General features: G+C 40.5%; 1 protein-coding gene across 1 annotated transcript in view; it reads left to right on the forward strand.

The window, feature by feature from the left end:
- The first annotated feature begins 3784 nt into the window (after positions 1-3784).
- Positions 3785-21309, forward strand: part of LOC132822968 (band 4.1-like protein 1) — a 341878-nt gene continuing 324353 nt past the window's right edge. Inside the window, exon 1 of the mRNA XM_060836432.1 lies at positions 3785-3943. The gene's annotated coding sequence lies outside the window, so the exon portion shown is untranslated. The remainder of the gene's footprint in view (positions 3944-21309) is intronic.

Consider the following 21309-nt stretch of genomic DNA (forward strand, 5'->3'; position numbering starts at 1 on the left):
CTGTAACTCTGCATTTCTCATGAGCAACGTAACACGGCTGATCGACCTAGCCTGCACATAGAGTCGTACAGCACAGAAACAGGCCCTTCAGTCCAACTCGTCGATGCTGATTAGACATCCCAACGTGACACATCTTTGGACTGTGGGAGGAAACCGGAGCGCCCGGAGGAAATCCATGCAAACATGGGGAGAATGTGCAAACTCCACACAGATATGCACCCAAAGCTGGACACGAACATGAGTCCATGACTCTGTGAGGCAGTAGTGCCAACTTCTGAACCATCATGTCATCTCTGTAGAACACTTATTTTAAGTATAGGTAGTTCTTCTATAACGCAATGGTTGCGTTCTTGTGCAACTCTGCATTATAGAAACATTGCACTTTAGAAACAGCACTTAAAGTGTTGCCGATGTAATTGCCTTACAGCCAACATATTGTTATTTACCTCAAGAGGGTTGGAATATAAAAGCACTGTTGTGCTACTGAGACTTTATAAAGCTCTGGTTAGGCCCCATTTGGAGTACTGTGTCCAGTTTTGGTCCCCACACCTCAGGAAGGATATACTGGCACTGGAATGTGTCCAGCGGAGATTCACATGGATGATCCCTGGAATGGTTGATCTAACATACGAGGAATGGCTGAGGATCCTGGGATTGTATTCATTGGAGTTTAGAAGATTAAGGGGAGATTTAATAGAAACATACAAGATAATATATGGCTTGGAAAAGGTGGACACTAGGAAATTGTTTCCGTTAGACGAAGAGACCAGGACCCGTGGATGCAGCCTTAGAATTAGAGAGGGTCAACTCAGAACAGAAATGCGGAGACATTTCTTCAGCCAGAGAGTGGTGGGCCTGTGGAATTCATTGCCGCAGAGTGCAGTGGAGGCCGGGACGCTAAATGTCTTCAGGACAGATATTGATAAATTCTTGATGTCACAAGGAATTAAGGGCTACGGGGTGAATGCTGGTAGGTGGAGTTGAAATGCCCATCAGCGATGATTGAATGGCGGAGTGGACTCGATGGGCCGAATGGCCTTACTTCCATTCCTTTGTCTTATGGTCTATATTTGAAATGTTGGCGGTTGAGATACACTGCCTCTAATTCGTCAATTGCGTTACAGTGAATTCACGTTAACGAAATGCACATTATAGCAGAATGACGTATACCTTGGTTAGATCACCATATCCAATTAAATTAAAAGAAGACGGGCCAGATTTTGCAGCCTGTCTGCAGAATTTAAAACTTTCATTTCTGACATAAAAATCTGCTTTATCTGTACTGTATCGCTTCTAAGCACAATATATTTTAATTAAGTCCAGTCACCTTGAGATAGCAAAAACATTCTATTAGACTTGTTGATTATATTTTGTACTTGTTCAACTGTCTTCTGTGGTTTCTATACAATGAAGGTGATTGGGTTATTCGGAGGTCAATTTAGCTCGTAGTCAATCATCTCAAACCCTGAGCATCAATGAAGTTCTCTCTCATGATGTATCCTCAGCCCAACTATTTTCAATTGCTTTATCAATAATCTTGCTTTCATTTTAAAATCACTGGCAGGGTTATTCTCTCTTAATTGTCCAGTGTTTAGTCCATTCATTATTCTGTAAAGAATTAAGTAATCTGTGTTATTGTGCAATTAGCTCTAGTCAACATCCAGGTTTAGTTTGATATGTAAAGGGTAATAATGTACACACCATTTAATTCACAACCAATAGCCATAAGAAATGCAAGAGAATCTAATCATCTCCCCTTGACTTTAAATGGCAGTCCCATAGTCAAATCTGCCATCATCAATATCTTGAAGGTCAATGTTGTTCAGAAACTTAATAGGTCCAGTCACACAAATAATGTGGTGACAAATGCAGGTCAGAACCTGGGTGTTCTGTGGTGAATAGCTCAACTTCCAGCTCCTTACCATCTACAAGGCACAAATCAAGAGTGCAAAGGAATATTTTGCATATATTTGAAGGAGTTCAGCTTCAACAAACCTCAAGAAGCTCCATCCATCCAGGATAAGGCAACTAATCTGATTGGCATCCCATCCACCAGTATAACTCCTCCATAATCAATGTGCCACTTACAATAGTATACACCATCCACAAGATGCACTGTAGCAATTTGCCAAAGTTCCTTCCATAGGACGTTCTAAATTATGGCAGCTACCGCTTAACAGAAGGTCAATAAGTGGATGGGAAAATCATGAGCTTTGATTTTACCCCAAGACATGCAGTGGTGTTGAGAGTGATTTTTTTTCCACAAAAAATGTACTTACATCAGTCTGGAAAGACATTGGACTTACCAAACGATTCAGCCATGTTGGGTATGAATTTCAGTGCCAAATTCACGTTTGTAGTCATAATGAATTGACTAATTGAATTAAACATCAAGTTCCTTTAGCTATTGGCTATCAGACTGCATTGGAAACAAAATGTCCATTGTTAGAGGTGATACTGCAATGGGCAGAACTTGGGGCACAATCTTGAGTTTAGTAATCGCAGCAGTAACAATGACTAATTAGTCAAGGTCAGGGGGAGGTGGCAAGTGCTGCATGTAATCATTGTAACATGGAATGTATAAATATCCTGTACTTTACTGGAAGAGGGTGTGTGTGTGTCTTGTAGTCTGTCTTCAGAGATCTCTCTCATGCTGTGTGGCTGGGAGCTCCGAATAAAGATTGATTTGTGCTGCTGAACGTGGGACTCAGACTTCTCTTTAAAATCACTATCCAACAATGGGGCAGATCCATCACATGAAACACACAAAAACAGAAATTGCTCGATTGAGTCCAGTGACCCCTCTTCAGTTCTGAAGCTGCTCCAGCAATTTCTGGTTGTGGGTGTGTGTTTCAGATCTCCAGCATCCGCAGTTCTTTGTTTTATTTAAGCTCACAACAATGGTTCATTTAACATGCCTGAAGCAACGTGCCATTCATCCAAATGGACCTGTTCTCTGCAAACAAACGGAATCTCACCAAACCTTTCTCCATTTAACATCTTTTTAATATTCCCATGGTGTCTTTTGTTTGTGTTTTTACTTTGTAGTCTGAGTTTCATCCCATTGTTGTGCTATAGATAGGTATTGAAGCTCAACATGGATGAACAGAATTGATAGTTGAGGCAGTAGTTTATACAGTCAGAATTGTAGCCTTCATACACATGGCAACCAAATAAGAAAAATGAGGGGCCTCATGGAAAACTTATTATTTAGTAAAGTGTAGAAGGGAAAGTCTGATCCGACTATGATCAATACTTGAGTAATTGAGATTACATATCATACGTGTAGGTATACTGAAATTATAAGTGCAACTAACAAACTAACATTAAGAAATTTAGACAAATGGCTGTAGATAGTAGAGAGAAGCCCGTAACCCATCTGCAGGGTGGATTGAAGGGTAAATAGTATTAACACCAAGGACTTAATGACGTATAACGAAGGGTATAAACAGATAACTCATGGAAGGACACTGAAAACAGATAGCATTGTAAGGGGGCAATTGCAAAACATTACTTAGTCATTATGACTTCTGGAAAATAAACAATTGCAGCTTCACAAGGTAACAAACAGCACCCACACAGAATGATGCAGCTGGCAAATGTCTAGGGAGGAGCATAATGGTCAGGGGGAGGTGGCAAGTGCTGCATGTAATCATTGTAACATGGAATGTATAAATATCCTGTACTTTACTGGAAGAGGGGGTGTGTGTCTTGTAGTCTGTCTCCAGAATCTCTCCCATGCTGTGTGACTGGGAGCTCCGAATAAAGATTGAGTTGTGCTGCTGAACACGGGACTCAGATCTTCTCTTTAAAATCGCTATCCAACAATGTGGCAGATCCATCACATAACTGATATTCAGCAGAACGGAAGATGGGATATTCTCTGTGCTATTACCTGCAGCAGTTCCATTTAAAGTGGCTCTAGATGTCTGACAGAATAGCGGTAAGCTCCATGTTAACGTTACTGGGTATAGTGAAGAAGTTAGTGGAGCAATTAATAACAAAATTAATTTCAAGATCCATGAATGAATTTAAATCTATCATTTGAAAACACTCTTCCTTCCTGCTTTAACTAATTTTATGCTTGTCTTTTGTATTGCTACTTTTTTGTTCAAGACCACAGGGCACATTTTTAAGGCAAGAGGAGAGAGATTTTTAAAAAAGACATAATTTTTTTATGTATGGTTTGCATATGGAATGAACTTCCTTAGGATTAATTACAACATTTAAAAGACATCTAAATAGATACATAAATAGGAAACGTTTAGAGGGATATGGGCCAGGAGCAGGCAGGTGGGATTAGTTTAGTTTGGAATTATGTTTGGCATGGTTTGAAGGGTCTATTTTCATGCTGTATAAGTCTATGACTCAATAATGGAGCTGCAATCCTTTACAGAGGGAGTCAGCAAGCAATCTACTCTCAGCCTTTCATATATTTGATGTGGAAATCTAGAAAAGGCCTGGCTAATTTTCCCTTGAATTTTCTGACATCCCCCGCCCGCTATTTAGCCAATGCCCTGGCTATGAATCAGAAACTCATGAAAAACTGAGAGTATGAGTTTTATTCTACCTCAAAAGCTTTAAACATGTCTATACTATTTTCATAGGTCTTATTCTTGTATTCTCTGGGTAAGTGAGATCTTTTGAGACGTTATTTGATGCTGTTCTTGGTATTTCAGAGATTGCTGTGAATGTGTTTCAAATCACAACATTTTTGTTTGAGAGGATTATAGATTTCTCAGACTGACTTTTGCTTTGGAAGCAGACAGGTTCACTGTCAAGCCAAAACCAGGTGTTGATCGCACTCCTGCAGGACACTGGAGTATCTGCCCAAGTTGGAAAGCTAACCCACCCAATAAGCGCTACCAGCCAAATCAAAAGGTTGGCAGCTCAGCAACTGATGCTGCAGAACCAAAACAATGGTCTCTCCATGGTGAGGCACCATCAAAAAGCACACGAGTGCCATTGGAGAAGCTGGGGCCAGGCCCTGCAGATTGAAGCAAGGGAGCTGTTACTGCAGCAAGTCAAGAGTAGCATTTCTACCAAATACAACTGATACAATAAAAACGAGACTGTGTTCCTCCCAAGGTGCTACATAGACAGCACAAACTACACAATCGTATACAACATAAAGTGCATAAGAAGTGTAACACACACAAGATAGCGCACTAATTCCTGACACGTCAAGACAATAGGCACCGTTGAGTACAACTTACAGAGTTAAAAAAATGATAATTAATAAAACATTGTTTGAGCAGCAATTTGAAGTCTTGCAAAGAGTTCAGATGGAAGAGAGTATGATCATACAGTGTTGAGAAACCTGATGGCTGGAGGGAGAAGAAACTGTTGCACAATCTGGCCGTGAGAGACCGAATGCTCCAGTATCTTCTGCCAGATGGCAGGAGGGAGAAGAGTTTGAGTGAGGGATGTGTGGGGTCTTCCACAATGCTCTTAGCCTTTAGTATGCAGCACTGTTTCAGATGTGCATCAGCCCTTACCACAGAGGAGCCCTGGGAGGCAACAAAAAAATGAACCTCAATTGAGTCATTAAATAGATCAGATGGCCAATCTATGGGGATCCATAACACCACGTTGTCTGTTGTCTGTTACAGCAGGGTGAAGGACTTTTCTCTCCTGATATTTTGCTCCATTAAACTGTCAGCCTCCTCCTATTCCATTGAAATGGGGCTTTTGAGCCCAATAGCCATTGGAGGTCAAATGCGTCTCAGACACTGAGCTTTCAAAACAACAAAAGCAAGAAAGTAACTTTACTGCAGATGTGAGTCAGATGGTTAGTTGCAGCAAACAATATCACAAACATCTCCTGAAGATTTCCTGCTGATGATTGGCAATTAACACTCCACTTGGATCCTGCAAGCCTATTTTTAGATAAACACTCAGTATTGATATTATTTCCACAACTGAAGATAATACATTCCATCAAGGTGAGGTATCCCTGGCTCCCAAGCTGATCATCCTGGAAAAGTTTCTCTCGCTCTCTGTGACAGGAGAGAATGGATATTGTCTGAGGCCATTTGGCTGTGACAATGATTTCTCCATTTCTTAATTAGATTATATGGTGATGGCTATTTAGTGTCAATGTTCTAATGTCCTAAATTCTAATCCTTTTTTAATAGTATTAGTCTTATTGAAAGCAGCAGTTTGATTGTAAAGCAATTAGAATAGGATATAAGCTGCCTGAAACTCTGTATTGTTGGAGAAACCTCAGTGTCCCAGTACAGATTGTCTTTTCACTACTTCAAAATAAAGTTCAACATTTGACCAAAAAGACCCTGTGTTAAGACTGCTTTAAAATAGTTTTAAGATATTCCACAAAAGTCAATCTGTCTCTGGTGGACGAGAAAATTTCAGCTTTACAAATGAAATTAAAATGCTGTCGGGATTTTGTTTCACTTTACAGGGTTGAATTCCATTGCTTAAGAATCTAACTGCAAATAGATCATGTCAATTTGTTAAATGGAACATTTTCCAGTGCACAGCTACTTAATCTCTATTGACAGGAATTTTAACACTGATAAAGCAAAAACTTGTTCATTGTTGCACCTGATCCTGTTGCAAGGTTGGATTGTGTGATTTCAGGCAATGCTGATGTAACTGTTTTAAATGCCTTAAATTGTGAAGGATTTCACAGAGGCTCTGGGATGTGCTCCTCAGACTCCCTGAACAACTGGAATGGGGAAGAATAATTATCTTAAAAATTCTCAGAGATATCTGTGCCGTTATGGGTGCAACAGATACTTTTGTTTGGGCTTTAGTCGGATATATAAAAGGATGATAATTTTTCTTAACAATGTATTTGAAGTAGTCTAAGAAATTAGAAAAATGCTGATATTGACATAAATGCTGGGTAAGTGAAAATTGTTCAAAAATGTTGAAATCAGGCAAGGGAAAAATAAATGGTCAACTATATCTTCATTTAAATATGGCAAACAAAAGAGAAATAATAAAATGTTTGAAATGGTTATTCATAACGCAATATGGTCACCACACACCTCACCTAGTGACACTTGCATAGATCATGACCGTATTCTCTGTGCAGCGATGACATTATCCACAAGTAGGCTACTGACGATGGGTCAGGAAGCCTTGGGCCCCGGGCAAGTGGGGGGTGCTAAGGCTAGAAGGGGGAGCAGATTGGGGGGAGGAGTGGTCTATATCAGGAGTAGAATCAGACAAAGAGAGCAGGGGTGAAGGAGCTTGCACCAGGAGTGAGGGGGGTGGGGTGAAGCTCTATAGGTCAGGAGGCCATGGCAGCTACAGTGTATCGTTAGACAAGGCCGTGATGCAGACGTATGTCCGGGAAGGTCAGCACTGGAGCTGAGAGGACAGAGCAGCAATGTTTTGAGTGTTAAAGGGTACAGTTCCAAAGCTGCATACACTTTTGCTCCTCTTTGTCAGGCCCAGCTTCTGAGGCCTAGTTCACTTTCAGCTGAAACTCTGGAAGTATCATCTTGGAGACTACAGCGGCCTCTTCCATTGCTCCCATAAAAACACATGGCTAGCCTTTCCACGCATGCATACCCTTGGAGCCACCCACAGAAGAAATCTGCTGCATTCGTAACCTAAAATATTATGGGATATAGAACTCTGCATCAGCCAGTTGAGATTTTAAATAAGTCATGAAGGATGATTGGATGAGATTGAACGAACCTGCCTGTCAAACAAATAACCTATTAACGAGCCGGTGATATTCTGTAGGAGAAACTGAAGGTATGACTCATTTCCAAAAAAAGGTTTTATGATTCATTGGGATACTTTTGTTATTTTATGTAATATAGTGTTGCAAGATGACTGGAGTTTAGCCAGTTCTCTCTAATCTATCACAAGTATTCACTTATCCTCAAGGAAGCATCATCAAAAAATGTCACTGTATATTTATATGAAGGGCAACACCTTCTGCAGTTTTTGCTTTCAGTAGAGCAATTACATTTCCTGTGTAATTTTCCCAAAGATCAAAAGCCTATCCACTCGGTTGGATGTCAGCTTCCCAGATAACTTGTTCACAAGGCTTTGAGAAAGTTACAGTGGGCAAACTCTTTAGTTCATTCTAGTCCAGTCCTTATATTCTTAATTTTAGACAAAAATTGATAATTGAGACATGTATGAGAATTCTTAGAGGCATGGCATTCTAACCAGAACTTCATCCATAAACACATCAATTTAGATCCTATCTACCCTTGAAACAAAAACTGGAAATGACATCACCAACCTTAAGAAACCAAGGCCTATAAATAGAGAGAGGTGGGACATACCACCAGCACCTCACCAGAGACTCTCACTGATGATGTTTCCTAATCATGGTGACGAAATGTCTGAAATCAAACCTTCCAGCTCAGCGAGCTAACTTAAATACTTACAGTGAAACATTTCCAAGGGGTATTACTATAATTGCAGTTGATGTTATTGTTGGATAAGTCAGATCCCAGAGTGAAACAGAGAGACCATATGTTTTAATTTTGCAATTTACCATGTTGGTCAGTCACTGAACATTTTCAGAAGAGGCTACTAATGTACTTTGAACCGAAAAATGTCCAAGGTGATAAAACACAAAAGAGGATGAAACCAGAACCGATCTTTATTCAAACAAAAGCAAAATACTGCAGATGCTGGAAATATAAAGAAAACTACAAAGTGCTTGAGAAACTTGTCAGGTCTGGCAGCATCTGTAAACGGACAGAGACAACACTGAGCCCAATGTGATTTCTTTTTTTCTTTCTCCACACATTCTGCCAAAACCACTGAGTTTCTCCAACACTTTGTCTTTTTTTAATTTCAGACCACCAGTCCCTGCGCTCTATTGCTTTCATTTGAGTGTTTAATTCACTGCCATTTCTTCCAGGGTGTGTTCCATCTCAAATAGTTCTGTTCTCCTCTTCAACAAGATTTCTGTTTAATCTTTCAGTGTGTTCACCTTTGTTGCTTTCTAACTCCTCCCTCATGTTCGATGTTTGCTGAAACTCACTTTCATGGTCACATCTCCTTCCTGAGTGATGTCTTCAGTTCCATTTCACCCCACATGGATTCCAACTGAAGTTCCATTCTTCATGCTTCAAATCCAATTAAGATTACAGCTAAGACATGACGCTCTTCAGACAGCTGCTCCTGCCACATCCTGAGATTCAAACTCAGTGCCATGCACTGCCATATGTAAACTCTTGACCTCTCTCTTTATCACAATTACTTCATGCTATCTCAAAGCACTCCAAGTCTATTTCATCCTTTGTCTCATTCAATACTTTAACAGGAATGATTTTCTCTTCCTTTCAGGTGTTAAAGAGAACAAGCTACAAAAACTGGCAGCTACCAATGTTCCTTTCTTCCCTCCCTTTCTCTCCATGCTATCCCTTACAGTAATCTCAGCTCTTGCCACATATTCACTATATCCTCTGACCTTCTCCTGTGTAATGCTGAATAATCTGTGCTCAGCAAAGGATATGGTTTTATCGCTTTATGCCCCATATCCATGAATTTCAGGTTAGACCTGATGTAAAACTGTTCTCCCATCACCTTTGCCTCCATGCCCACTTCTTTGGATGGGAGTTCTCTCCCCTTTCACCTGTCTCAAATAGAGTCATAGAGATGTACAGCATGGAAACAGACCCTTTGGTCTAACTCGTCCATGCTGACCAGATATCCTAAATTAACCTAGTCCCATTTGCCAGCATTTGGCCCATATCCCTCAACCTTTCCTATTCATATACCCATCCAGATACATGTTAAATGTTGTAAAAGTATCAGCCTCCATAACTTTCTCTAGCAATTCATTCCATACATGCACCACCTTCTGTGTGAAAACATTGCCCCTTAAGTTCCTTGAAATCTTTTCCCTCTCACCTTAAACCTATACCCTTTAGTTTTGGATTCCCTACCCCAAGAAAAAGACCTTGCCTATTTACTGTATCCATGCCCCTCATGATTTTATGGTCCTCTACAAGGTCACCCCTCAGCCTCCAACACTGCAGGGAAAATAGCGCCACCCTATTCAGCTTCTTGGTATAGCTCAAACCCTCCAATCCTGGTAACATCCTTGTAAATCTTTTCTGAACCATTTCAAGTTTCATAACATCCTTCCTATGAGAGGGAGACCAGAATTGCACACAGTATTCCAAAAGTTGTCTATCTAATGTCCTGTACATCCATAACATGACTTTTCAACTCCTATGCTCAATGCACGGACCAATTAAGGCAAGCATAATAATGTCTTTTTTACTATCCTATCTACTTACGCCTCCCCTTTTAAAGCTTTTAAGTGATTGCCAAAGAAGCAAAAGTGCAGTAAGTAGTTAGGAATGTTATGAGGCAGGTTTAACTGAAGCACTCACGAAGGCATTGGATGAATATTGAAACAAAAATAATGTGAAAGGGTATGGGGATAAAGTAGGAGATTGGCAGCAGGCAACAATATTACTAGGTAACCAAATAGCCAACATGAAATTTAAAACATATTCATCTTTTTTTTCATCACTACAGTGATACTGTTTTGTATAATTTTGAGTTGTGACCTGCAACTGCATTTCCCTTAACAGGCACACAACTGTTGCAAGGAACATAATTTTCCACTAGATTTCAATAAAACTACATTAATATAGTCCTATGTATAAATTGCCATTTCTCCAAAACAGAAAGTAAAGCAAGGGCACTTCCTGTAGAAAGTTTTGCAGAGAAACTGCATAATGGTGCTGTTGTACACTTCTTGTTAGTCTTGAGAAAGCTAAAGGCAACACTTGTTTTCATTATGTGATTAAGTGGCACAGAAATAATGTCTGGCCTTCGGCATGCAGCTGGAATGCATTTACAATCATCTGAAACCATGTCACAAGAAATGCATCTGTAGGTAATAAGTAAAACATTTCTTTTTGGAATCCGTATCATTTTGTAAAAAGTGCATTGTTGAGTTTACGGATTAGGGCCAAGACAAATACAGTCCCTACGCAGTTCATATTTGGCCACATTGTGATTTCTTGGGGCAGTTTGGTACTGGAATTTTCAATAAATGGCAGCTTTTAACAGAGGTGGTCAAATAGCAGTCATTCTAAACTGGTGCTGGCCTCATGAAAGGCTGGTTTGTTTAACATTTTCTTCATATTGCTGCTTGCATTGCAATTTTAAACTAACGACATTTACAAATTATGAGAGTAGGAAGATCTTAGAAGTTATGAGCAGGACTTTTGCCAGAGGCCTCAGAAAATGGAGGTCACAAGCCCAACTTGTTGGCACTGGGTTTGGTTGACCTATTTCCCCAGAGGTAGCCTCCAAATACACCATATCCGAGTGATAAAAAGGAGGAGCAAAGCTAATTAAGGACCAAAATTTATACATGGACTCAGAGGTTGCAGTGTTGAATAAATACTTTGCAAAGGAAGAAGATACCATCCACCCAAGAGGAGAAAATTAAGATTGATATGTGGGAGGAGTTGAATAGGTTGTGTGTACTTAAGTTAGCAATGCATTGGTACCAGAGAAGATGTATTCAAGAATACAGAGGGAAGTGAAAATGGAAATTGAAAGATTATTGCCAGTGCCTCTGCAATCTTCCTCAGAATTAAGGTTTGGAATGTTGCAAACATTACATCCTTGCTCAAAAGAGTGTGTAAGGATAAGACTAGCAACTACAGACCAGTCAGTTTAACTTTAGTGGTTAGGGAATTTTTAGAAATAATAATTTGAGGCAAAATTAACAGCAATTAATGTGAACTAATTAAGCTTTTTTATGAAAAACAAGTTAATAACGTTTAACTAATTTATAGGAGTGTTTCTGATGAGGTAACAGTGAGGGTTGATCAAGACAATGCTATAGGTAGTACACATGACATTTCAGTTACAAATGACGCATAGCACACTTGTGAGAGAACTTGGAGCTCATGAAGCAAAATCTGTTGAACAACAGGAAACAGTAAGTAATGGTTAATTGATGTTTTTGAACTGGGGAAGGCCTGTAGTGAAGTTTCCCAGGGCTCAGAGTTGGTTTGTAACTCGTGCTTTTCATGATATATGAATACTTTAGACATTGAGACAAAGGAGACTATTTCAAAATTTACTCAAGAGATGAAACTTAGTAACATAGTTAACTGCTAAGAAGATAGAGCTGCAAAAAGGACAGACAAATTTGGGTAGGCTGATCTTTTGTAGTGAGTAGCACCCCTGCCTTTGAGCCAATGCCTGAACTAGTGTATTGGTGTCCCTAGCTCTCGACCAGAAGGTCTGGATTCAAGTCCTGCCTGTTGTGGAGGTGAGACACAGCATGTCAGAACAGGCTGATGAACAAACACACAGGAGAATAATATTGCAGCTTTCAGGGGCTATTGCTGAGTGATGGTGGAGTCTCTATCTCTGGGCACAATGTTCTAGTTTCCAATCCCACAGAGGTGTTTCATAGTTGACAGGTGATGTTCAATGCAGAGGTGCTGGAAAAAAAGAGAAAGACAATGTAAAATAAAGAGTACAACTTTACAGGGGTGGGGGGTTGGGGAGGAGGCAGAAGCAGAGACACTAGGGTGTATCCATGAATAAGCCATTAAAATATGGTAGGACAGGTTAGGAATGTAGTTAATAAAGTACACAGTATCTTGGATTTAATTATTAGGGATTAGTATTATTAGTATTAGTATTATTACTTAATAATTAGTATTATTAAGCATAGACAATAAGAGAAATGAGGGGATTGAACCTACATAAGATGTTAGTTTGGTCTCAGCTGGACTATCCTGTCTAATTCTGGATGCTGCACTTGAAGAAGGCATTGAAGAGGGTGTAGATGAGGTTTAAAACAATGATTTCAAGGCTGAAGAATTTCACTTGTGAAGATAGATCAGACAAGTTGTGACTGTTTTCCTTGGAGAAGAGCAGGCTTGGGAGGAGACCTGATGGATGCCATTACACGATAAATAGGGAGAAAACATTTCTGTACATGAAAGGATCACAAATGAGAGGGCAGTGACTTTGAAGTAATTAGTAAAAGATGCAAAAATGTGAACCAACCTTTTCATACTGCTAGGGGTCTGGAATGCACTGTCTGAAAATTTGATGGAAGCAGGTTCAGTTGAGTATTCTAAAAGGAATTGGGTATTTATTTGAAGAGGAAGGATTTGCAAATCTATGGGAGAAGACAGGAGAATGGCACAAGGTGTGATGCTCATTCGAAGAGCTGTCACAGACCAGATGGGCCGAAGGTCCTTCTTTTTCCTTGTAATTTCCTGTCAACTTAGAGAAAAGGAGAGGATGTAACCTTGCCTCCACCATTTAGCAAGTAGGAAGTTCAAAGCCATTCCAAAACTTTCCCAGCATCCAGAAGCAACCCTGACCCAGGTCCCTTTGTTTACCTGACTCCTCACCTCCTAGCACACCAGTCCCGAGCTAGAAATGGCACTGCAGCACAAAAGGTGGGCACTCGGTTCACCCTTCATGAATCAGTAGATGGTGTTGAGAAAATAGGACATCACCCTTTCTAATAGATAATGATCAGTAAAACGTTTGTATGCTCAAGTCAGAACAAGTCACTTGAGCCAAAAGGATTGTGTACACTGCTCATTTTCGTTTTAAAGTTTAAAATGAATTGCGTGCTAGACTAGGCAATGTACTTCTTCAGACTTAATACTGAAAGATATTCTCAGTGTGACCAGTACTTAATTTAATTATCAGGATCAGTGATTGATCCCAGAAGTTAATTAACAAGACTATACAACAGAGCACCAAGGCATGAGTAATCTTCTTAGTATGGCCTAACAAGCATTTTAATTTCCTCAGAAGTGGGCAAACCTTTTTATATTTGTTCATGGAATAAAAGCCAGACTGGCTGGGCCAACATTTATTTCCCATACCTAATTGCTCTTCAGAAGATAGTTGTGACTTATCCTGAACCAATGCAGTCAGCTTTTTAAAAATATATCGGTACACAATGTTGTAAGGAGTTCAAGGATTTTAATCAATTTTCTGTCCGCAAGAATATTCTGTTTTTGATTGCCATCATAAGCTTATCTATTTTTAGACTTTGCAATCAATAACTACACTTTTTTTTGGGCTATTCAAGATCTATTTCTCAACGGCAATAATTCTCAGGTAATCATTCAATATTAAACATGGCAAGATAATGTCTATACTTCTGAATGAACAGAAGCAGGTTTTATTTAATATTCCAATTTTTAATTCATAGTGGGAGAGAACATCTTTCTGAAACTTTATGCAGCTTATGGGGGGATTGATTCCCATGGACTGCTGATTGTGGAGGGGTTCATGTGTTTGGTGATGGAATCCTGCTGGAGTGGGTAGAAATGACAGTGGATGATCCTTTGAATGTGGGGGTGGAAAGTGAGGTCAGAGGGAATGCTATCATTGTTCTGGGTGAGGGTGGACTGTAGGAGATGGATTGGACATGCTTGGGGACTCTGACAACCATACTTGGGTTGGGGTGGTGGTGGTGGTGGTGGGGTGGGGTGGGGGGGGGGAGGGGGGGGGGGTCCTCCTTCTTCCATAACTGAGGACATGTAAGAAGCTCCTGAGTAGAAGGTGGCTTCATCAGAACGGATGTGATGGAGACTGGGAAACTGAAAGAATGGAATGGAATCCTCACTGGAAGCAAAGTAAGAGAAGGTGTGGTTGAGCTAACTGGCAGTTGACAGGCTTGTAGTAGATATTGATGGATAGTATGTCCACAGAAATGGAACTGTGAAGTCAAGGAAGGGAAAGGAAAAGTCAGGAGGTGGACCAAGTGATGAGATAGAAGGATGGACATCAAAAAAAAAATTGGTTAGTTTTTCCAATTCTAATCAAGAACAAGAAGCAGGACCAATGATATTATCAATCAACTGGACAAAGTAAGGTGTGGATGGAAACAAAATTAGGATGCTGGAAAAAGGAATGCTACACATTCCTCACAAAGAGACAAGCATAACTGGAACCCCCTTTGACTTGGAGAAAGTGAAAGAAGTTAAGGGAGAAGTTGTCCAAAGTGAGAATGAGCTCAGCCAGGCAAAGGAAGGTGGTGATTGTTAGGAACTGTCCAGCCCTCTTTTCAAGGAAGAAGTGGAGAGCTGTCAGGCTGTCCAGGTGGGGACTCATCATATAGAAGGACTGTATATCAATGGTGAAGATGATGCAGCTAAAATTGGAAAAGTGGGTACTGTGGAACAGATGTAAAGTGTCAAAAGAATCACATCAGAAAAAAAAATCAAGAAACAGGACTGCCCTGATGGAGACTCTGCAGGTCTTCAGCTTGTTCCTGCCCAATGTGTATTCCTTGCAACTCGTGAATCTGTTTTCCCTCTCTATCAGTCTCCTCCCACTTGCTTTTGACCCATTCTTCTTACATCCCTCTCCTTCCCCAAATACAGAGAAATGTCTTGTCAATTTTGATCTCTGCAGACCAGAGCAGACCCATTTTCTCCTTTTCATGTCTTCATTGCAGTGATTTTACATCTCCATTTCACCTTTACCACTCAAAGCTTTTCTCCAGCAGTGAGGACTTGTCCTTAATTCTGGCACTAGGCAGGCACAGACTTTGAGTCTCATTTTTCTGGTTGCAGGGAACAGTATCTATCCTCCAAACTATACTGTCACCTACCTATTTTCTAACCTTACTTGAATGGTTCTTTGTACCACAGTGCTATGGTCAATTCGCTCATTCTCTCTGCAGTCCCCATTCTTGTCCGCACAACTTGCAAAAACTCCCACTGTTGGAGAATTGTGGGGGCCAATGCTCCTCAAATGTAACCCCAAGTCCCCACACCTGTCTAATCTATACTCATATCCTTCTGTCCCTGATTACAGATTAAATTTGAAGTACTGTACCTAGTCTGGGGGGTGTGACAGACCCCTGCAGCAAAGTACTCAGGTACATTTTCCTTCCCCTCTTGGTACAATCTCTGTAGCTCCTCAAATCCCAAGTTCCTTGAGTTACAAACACTTCCTATAGAAGTCTTCACTTAGTTATTCTGGATCCCCTGCTTTTTACACTTTACTGTACTTTGTTCAAAACAAACACACCAATATCAATCTTATATGTAAACAGTCTTTTTTTCCTTAAAAAAAAGAGAAACCCTGGAGAACAAAGAACACCACAGTGCAGGAACAGGCCCTTTGGCCCTCCAAGCCTGCGCTAATCCATATCTTCTATCTAAATCTGCCGGATATTTTCTAAGGATTTGTATCCCTTTGTTCCCTGCCCCTTCATGCATCTGTCTAGATACATCTTAAATTACACTATCATTCCCACCCCTACCGCTGGCAACGCATTCCAGGCATCCACCACCCTCTGCGTAAAGAACTTTCCATATGTATCTCCCCTAAATGTTTCCCCTCTCACTTTAAAATGAAACACAAACTGAAGATGTTACTTTAGCAGTGGGTCCACTTCTTTGTGCGAGGATATGCTCAACAGCTATATTTAAAGGTCTAATTAACCCTCGACTTGATATTGAATTAGCTTTGCCACATACACAAATGAGTACAGTGAAAAGTTTATGAGTCACCAGTTACAGCACCAGATTAGTTACAAACGTACTTAAACATAGCTTCTTCAGTTACAAGATTAGTTAGTGTAACATATCACCAACACACACGCTATCTTCGGTACACAGTACATAGGTACAATCCATACTTACAGAAAAGAGAAATGAAGGGAAAAAAAAGTTACATTACAGCTGTATGAGGTATATCTAAAAATTAAACTTTTTACTCTTCCATGCCTTTGAACAGGTAGATGTCATTTAAAAGTCATATAATACTCTGAATTACAAATGGGCTGAGCACAACTGCTTCTCCTGACAAAAATCATTCCATTCATTGCCAGTCTAACCATGCCCTCGAACATTTTCCTTAACCAATTTCATGCAACTGGATTTCATGGAAGAGATGCTACAATTCTCATTCACTTCAATTGCTGGTTCAACAATCAAAACTCACGATGGCACAGTCGTTGGCACTGCTGCCTCACAGCGCCAGAGACCCGGGTTCAATTCCCACCTCGGGCAACTGACTGTGTGGAGTTTGCAGATTCTCCCTGTGTCTGAGTGGGCTTCCTCCGGTTTCCTCCCACAGTCCAAAGATGTGCAGGTTAGGTGAATTGGCCATGCTAAATTGCCCATAGTGGTTGGTGAAGGGGTAAATGTAGGGGAATGGGTCTGAGTGGGTTGCTCTTCGGCAGGTTGGTGTGGACTTGTTGGGCTGAAGGGCCTGTTTCCACACTGTAAGTAATCTAAAAACAAAATGAAGCTTAGCCTCTTGCAGCAGACATCAAATGGACAGAGCATTGCACCACCTTCTCAATATCAGCCAAAAAAACACAGAAATCAGTTTCATACTGCAGTAATAGAACATAAAATTAAATTACAGGTATAGCATCAATTAATTTACAAATATTCTTTACAAAAAAATTGCTTAATCAAAGCTACGGCCTCAATCAAAGCAGCTGGTGATTATTCTTGTCACGGTGAGTTTAATTTGTATACAATGATCCACTCATCAAGGTCCTTTATGTAGTTACCAAGCTCCTGCAGAGAAATGAATAAAGATACAACAGTCTGGAGTTGAGCCAATCACAGGCCTTTGCTTCAAGTGTCTTCAAATCACCATTTCACCAGCTCCTTATTAATTAGCGTCATCTACTCTGCCCCTAACTCATTGTTATCATTTTAATCATTGCTTCCATTTTGGGGTGGTAAATCTTATACACACCCTTTGTGCTTTATTATAATTGCTATGCCAGAGACTGCAGATGTCTTGCATGCTAACCAGTGCACCAAGCTAATCTGCAAGCTGAAATGGTTTGAAAGGATTGATTGTGATTCAATAATGAATTACATTTATTTGAATTTTGGCAGGAATTCTTTACAAGAACGTAGTTCGATAATCTATTTATAAAATCTAGAAAATCTGTGGCTGGTTTTAAGAACTGATAAGGGTGCAGCTAGAGATGAGTGAGTCTATAATTTTCTGCTGTTAAACAGAAAGCAGACCTATTTGCTAGCTCCTTTCCAATCCAAAGCCATTTTGAAAATAAGCTGAATCAAGAGCAATAATTTTTATATCTGTGATGTTGAGTAGCCAACATCAATTCCCACACCGGCTGGGATAACCATGAAGGATTCTCCTTCACAACCCCTCCCCTCGCCTGAGCCATAGTGTTCCTCAGGTTTAACCACCAGTAATTGTCTTTCTCTTTAATGAGAGAGCAGCTCTATGACAGCTTTACCTTTACCATATTTTCTGTTACATGACATTACTTCTGTGCTCATTGAGATAGATCTAGAAATTCCAGACTGGGTATCCACAAGATGCCGGGATCATCAGGAGCAGCAGAATTGTATTTCGTCACAATGTGTAAGCTCAAGACCTTACATATCTTCCATCCTACCATTACCACCAAGATCAGGGATCAACCATGGTTTAATGAAGAGTTTAGGAGGGTATGCCAGGTGCAGAACCAGGCATGGCTAAAAAGGAAGTGTCAACCTGGTGGAGCTACTTGCATGCCCAAGAGTGGAAACAGTATGCGACAAACAGAGCTAAGGAATGCCACAAACCAAATGATGAGATCTAAGCTCTGAAGTCCTGCCACATCCAGTTGTGAATGGTGGGTGGACAATAAAGTCATTCACCGGGGGGGGGGGCAGCTTCATAACTATCTCCATTTTTAATGATGGGAGGAACACAGTACATAGGTGCAGAAGACAAGAATGGAGCACTTGCAAGCATCTTCATCCAAGAATACTGAGTGGGCAATCAACCTAATGTCAAGAATTGACTGAAGAAACTTAATATTGTCAAGGCCCTGTCACATTCTGACAATAATATTAAAGATCAGTATTCCATAACTATCTGCACCTCCGAGCCAAGCACTTCCTCTACAGTCACAACACTGGTATCTTGTTCTCGCTATGGAGGGAGTATAATTAAAATTTACCAGACAGATTCCTTAGATGGCAAGACTAAAGTATGAAGAGAGATCAATTATGACAATGTTTACTGGAGTTTAAAAGAATGAAGGAAGGGATCTTATAGAAGCCTACAAAATTCTACATTAGAGTTCCAGGGTAAATGCAGGAAGGATGCTACCAAATACACATCATTCTGCTGTAACATATGTTTGATTCACACAAATTCGCTATAACATGATTGACAAATTGGGGACACTTTCTAAGGTGCGAAGTTTTAAAGCATGTATTGGTTATAATGTTATTTCGGTCCTATTAGTTTAAAAGGGACTGCTATAACACGATTTTCTTATAACGTGGGATTGCATGAGAACGGAACACAACTGTTTGTATTAGAGAGTCCAGAGCCATTTTGGAGAGGAGGAGGAAGAGACACTTCTTCACCCAGGGGATAGTGAGCCTGTGGAATTCTCTGCCACAGAAAGCAGTTGAGGCCAAAACATTGAATGTTTTCAAGAAGGAGTTAGATATTGTTTTTAAGGCTAAAGGGATCAGAGGACAGAGGAAGAGAATGTAAACTGGACACTGAATTGGATGATTTAGCCGTGATCATATTGAATGGCAGACCAGCTCAAAGGGCAAATGGCCTATTCCTCCCCCTATTTTCTATGTTTCTATCTACCTGGAAAAATATGCTTAAAAATAACGGTGTGGCTAATCTTGTTTTAATTATTTATGCATAACTGATACAGCAGTTACAGGGTTAACTGCCAATATCCAAAGGTTACGGTCTGAGTTGGACTGTGCTACTGATGGCTTTGCAAATACAACATTTCTTTCACTACCACACCATTTACAAAAGAAATGCAAAACTTGCGCCCACACCTCCCCCCTCACTTCCCTCCAAGGCTCCAAGGGATCCTTCCGTATCCATCAAAAATTCACCTGCACCTCCACACACATCATTTACTGCATCTGCTGCACCCGATGTAACCTCCTCTACATTGGGGAGACAGGCCGCCTACTTGTGGAACGTTTCAGAGAACACCTCTGGGACACCCACACCAAGCAACCCAATCGCCCTATGGCTAAACACTTTAACTCCCCCTCTCAGTCGTCAAGGATATGCAGGTCCTTGGCCTCCTCCATTGCCAGGCCACGGCAACACGACGCCTGGAGGAAGAGCGCCTCATCTTCTGCCTAGGAACCCTCCAACCACAAGGGATGAATGCAGATTTCTCCAGCTTTCTCATTTCCCCTCCCCCCACCTTTTCTCAGTCCCAACCCTCAGAATCAGCACCACTTTCTTGACCTGCAATCTTCTTCCTGACCTCTCCGCTTCAACCCCTCTCCGGCCTATCACCCTCACCTTAACCTCCTTCCACCTATCGTATTCCCAGCACCCCTCCCCCAAGTCCCTCCTCCCTACCTTTTATTCTAGCCTGCCTGGCACACCCTCCTCATTCCTGAAGAAGGGCTTATGCCAGAAACGTCGATTCTCCTTCTCCTTGGATGCTGCCTGACCTGCTGCGCTTTTCCAGCAACACATTTTTAAGCTCTGATCTCCAACATCTGCAGTCCTCACTTTCTACTACCTCACCATTGCCTTGCATTGAATGAAATGTTGGTATTTATGCGCTACATACAATTAAAAGCTGCTGCAGATATTTAGGATGAGTAATTAGTTGCATATGTACCATTTTAATAGTGATAATTATTCATTACTAACAGTCAACCCATCTGGCACTGAAAATTAATATGAAGCCTCACTTTAAGGTTTTAAAATTTTCAGGAAGATTTTAAAATGCTACATTTTAAGAATGAATTATCTTTCCTTCTTATCCCCCTCCCACCCCGGATTTCTATTTATTTCTCTCCCACATAGTCTCAACTTTTTCTGATCTGATTTATTTTCTAAACCTAATGTGAAATTGCACTCATCCCATTTTAATTCTCCCTCCTCCTCAGTTGTTGCTGTGTTTATTGCCCCACCCTTACTTCTTAGGTTAAGGGTTTACTCTATTGATTGCTTTGTTCAATCAGGTCCAAGGTGTCTTATTTACCTCAGGATCTAAGACCAGCTTGTATTTCAAAGCATACCGTGAATAAAAATTGCTTTGAGCTAAAGTTGAGGAGTTATTTAACTCCTTGCTGATATTTGCAAAATCACATTCTGGTCCATTGCGCATAATTTCTTAGTTCTTGAATACATTCTAAAGTGTAGTTTCCTGAGTGTGAGGATCATGAATTTATTCCCCTAATCAAATACTGAAGCATTTACTTGGGATTTCCATGCCAAAGTGCTGACCCTGAGAATTTATATTAAAAACACAATTCAGGAAATGCCTGGAATAGCCCTAGCATTACTGTTTGAAGCAGACTGCTCTATTTTTGTGAATATGATTACACAGTCAAACATAGG

This window comes from Hemiscyllium ocellatum, chromosome 15 (assembly GCF_020745735.1).
Source record: "Hemiscyllium ocellatum isolate sHemOce1 chromosome 15, sHemOce1.pat.X.cur, whole genome shotgun sequence".
In the NCBI taxonomy this organism is placed as follows: Eukaryota; Metazoa; Chordata; class Chondrichthyes; order Orectolobiformes; family Hemiscylliidae; genus Hemiscyllium; species Hemiscyllium ocellatum.